The following is a 3,631-nucleotide window of genomic DNA, read 5'->3' as shown; positions in this document are numbered from 1 at the left end:
GGAGCCAGCAGGAACACACCTGGAGTCACAAATTCCACTGGCTGGCAGTCCTGAGATCCCTGTGGAGGCTGGGCTGTGGTTGCTGCACTCTCAGCCTGCTCCTTGCCCTGCACAAGGCTTGCCTAAGTCCTTGTTCTCTGGGGCTGGGGACCTCCATGATGAGGAGACTGCTCTCCCTGCCCAAGCATCAGCACACTTAAGAGTCAGCCAGCTGCCAGGGGATGGTGGCTTCCCCAAACAGCCCCCAGTACTCCCCCCAAAGCCCAGCTTTTCCTGGGAAGGGGAGCAGGACAAGTGGTTTGTGCAGCACCAGCCGTGGCTCCTGCAGGCTGGGGCAGCTCCCCAGAGATGTGGTAGGGCAGGTCCAGTGCAACACAGCGGACTCCTGCTGGGGTCCAGCATGGGTCCCAGCACCCACCAGATGGACCATGTGTTGCTGCCTGAGTGCCAATACAGAAATAACCTTTTTGGACATGAGAGCACCTTTCTTAGGGATACCTCTAAAATTTCCTTTCCCCAACAGCTGGGTGCTTTGCCTTGCCCCAGTGAGAGCCACCCTGGACCATCATGTTCCTCACCGGGCTCAGTTTTGAGGTGCTCAGCATCTTGCCCTGCAAAGGTGAGTGCAGGAGTGCTGCCCTCTTCTGAGCATGGTCCTGGCTTCCCATCAGCATCCTTTGCGGGTGGGCAGCAGCTCTGTGCCTGCGAGGTCCAGCTCAAGATGAGGTGTGAGGGCTGCAGGACCTGAGGGGGTGCACTGGCTCAAATGGATGGAGCAAGGGGGTGGTGCCAGGGACATGGGGGCACAGCACTGGTTGGTGGGCAGCCTGTTTTGAAGCCTCCCTGTGAACTGGGAGCCACATTTTGCAAAGTCACAAGCAACTATGAGCAATTCTGGCCATGCACACCTCTGAGTGGTTCCCCATGCTTCCTGATTGCTCAGGATTTTGTCTTCCACTGCCTGAAATGAGGTGCCCTAGAGGAGCTTTCAGGCAGCCTAGGATGAAGTATTTTGCATTTTTTTTCCATGAAAAGTCTTTCAGGGAGATGCAGCCCTGCCAGCAGGGTGGTTTGCCATACTCTTGGGGTCAAGGAAGGGACCCCCTGCTTGCCACTTCATGTGTTCCTGGCAATCTCTTGCAGACAGACCTGCTGGCCTTACAGGCACCACAGCACTGAATTGCTGTTTCTTGATGCAGCGTGGTGTCCTCATCACCTGTGTCTGGACCACCCATGTCATGTTGCTGTTCAGCCCCCTGCATCATCTCAACCTACCTGATCCCCTCTGCTTTGCTCCTCCCTCCTGTGCTCTCCATCTTCTCCCCTCCTCCCAAGCCCCTGGTGACCCAGTTCCTTTAGAAAAGGGGATGTTACCAAGCACTTTGAGAAGCTCAGCAGCATTTGAAGGGTCTCTGTGGGAGGTGGAGCTGGTGAGAGCAGAGGCAGCTTGGGGTTTTTGGGCTCTTCAGTAGCCTTCCTGGGGAATTTAGGAGAAGCAGGTACCAGGGTGGGGAAGGTCCAGCCAAGCTCCCCTTGGATTTGTCACTGGCTTGTCCTTGCCTTCCTCTCCTGTGCTCAGCAGTGTCATCAGACAGAGGAATGATGGGGTTTACTCCTGCAGTTGCTCAGGATGGTGTGATTTTTCCAGAGAGTGAGAAAGGCAGAAAGGGATGCAGTGACTGCTGTCTGCCTCTCCACTTCAGACCAACTTTGTGCCCTTCAAACTGTTGTCCTGGAGACCAGCACAACCACTTTGTTGAATTTGCTTTCTTTTGTATTTTTTTTAACCCAAGATGTGAATTACTTTTTTTTTTTTTCCTACTATGAGGTAAATTGTCCCAGATTTGTCAGGGAAAACCCACAGAAAAAGTGATGATGGGTGTTTGATTCAAGACCAGACATGGCAAGCCAGGTTGGCCAGAGGTGAGAGAGGTTGGGCACCTCCACATCTTCCCCACCCTTGCACCCATCACCATGAGCACGTCTGCCTCTCACACCAGTATTACACATGTACTGTTTGTCAAGTGAGTAAAATTGGGTAATGAGTGCAGGGCTAGCCCAGCAGCAAGCCTGCATGTGTCCTGGTGTAGGGTGGTCTCATCTCCCTGGGGCTCTTGTTCGTGCCCTGCTTTGCCTTGCTGTGCCAGGTCTCCCAGGGCTGCTCACAGGGCAAGATGGGGCTCAAGAAGGGTTGAGTTCCTGGCTGCAGGCTGGGAGCAGAGCAATGCTGGAAAGACGCCAGACCCCTGTGAAGAGGCTTGGAGGAGCACCTAGGATGGGGCAAGGAGCTGGCTGGCCCAGATACAGAGCCTTTGAAATTGGTGGGCCCAAAAAGCAGCAGGATGGACTCTGCTCACCAGCCGTTGGTGTCCTGGCACCTGTAAGACAATGAAGCAGTGCATGGCCCCAGCCAGGGGGCACCAAGGGCTCCTGGTCCTGCAAGCGGTGTGCCTCGGGGAGAGGGCGCCCTGCCAGGCTCTGCTGACTGGGGCTGAGACAGACCCCTGGTGCTCTGTTACTTGCGTATTACCTCTTTATGTGTTGTGTATGTGCACATAATGTCTTTTTTTGTGGCAGTGTTTCATTTTACGCTTTGTGATTTCTTTGTATTGCTGTTGGCAGACGGATGATGCTGAGGAAAAAAGATGTCCTGAAACTCACCCGCTGTATTTGGTTACGTATTAAAAGGCAATTTGCTTTGTATAGTGGTGGTGATTTGTTTTGACCTGGAACAGTGTCTCTACATTTGCCTCTTGACTGAACAAGTACTTGAAAAAAACCTCCTTTTAGCTTAGCCCTGAGTCTGATTTCTGTGGCCTTTGGCTGAAGAAGGAAGATAGTCCTGGCTCACCACCACACACCCCCACCCCCCCCCATCCTGCACCCGGGGAGACACAGGGCTGGGATCACAGATGGGGAGGGGCTGTGCTTTGCCTGGTGCAGGGTAATTTTTGGGAGGAATGCAGCCCTGTGGACACCCTCCGATGTTACAGGCAATGAAAACACAGGTTGCTGCCCTGGGCATTTATTCTCTGACCTTGCTCGGTTCCCAGCCCTGATGCTGTATGTGACTTGGTGGAGCATTTTGAAAGGACAAAACCGGGAGGACCACGGCTGAGGCACGCACACACCAGCTACCTCCAGGCGAGTGTGCAGCCGTGTGTGCCCAGCCCAGGGTGGGTGCGTGACGCGCTTGTTCTCGTAGTGCCCAGCCACTAGGGGCATGCACAGCAGCAGAGGGGTGACTGCGTGCCCCTGTTGCACCCCCTGATCGCCGTGTGCAGTGGTGGGGCTCACAGGCGCGGTTACACTCTTGGTGCTGCCATGTGTGCTCAGCTTCCCGGGTGTCGCCGCCATGCGTGCTTCTGCACACGCAGACTCACTCTGGCGGGCGCGGGCGCGCACGCTGGTGCAGGTGCACACCTGCGCAGTGGCATGCACACTCACCTGCACGCAGTCACACCGACGGTCATCCTGGCGTGCCAACGTGACTGCAGCGACACAAGTGCTTGCACCCCTCAGCCATATGGGTGGTGGGGCTTGCTGCCCCCTTTCCTCCCCTCATCACCCCCACATTCCCCTTCGCCTTCTAATCCCCCTTCAGCCCCCCACATCCCCGCTCACCACGCCC

The 3,631-nt window shown here is 55.6% G+C and overlaps 1 protein-coding gene across 1 annotated transcript in view; it reads left to right on the top strand.

Annotated features, from left to right (window-relative positions):
* LOC104122544 (aryl hydrocarbon receptor) overlaps positions 1-3,631 on the top strand; it is a 51,196-nt gene that overhangs the window by 22,071 nt on the left and 25,494 nt on the right. The window lies entirely within an intron of this gene.

The sequence above is a fragment of the Egretta garzetta genome, unplaced genomic scaffold, assembly GCF_000687185.1.
Source record: "Egretta garzetta isolate BGI_Z169 unplaced genomic scaffold, ASM68718v1 scaffold732, whole genome shotgun sequence".
NCBI lineage: Eukaryota > Metazoa > Chordata > Aves > Pelecaniformes > Ardeidae > Egretta > Egretta garzetta.
Note: the sequence above shows the minus strand (reverse complement) of the source record. Positions and strands in the feature narration are given on the sequence as shown.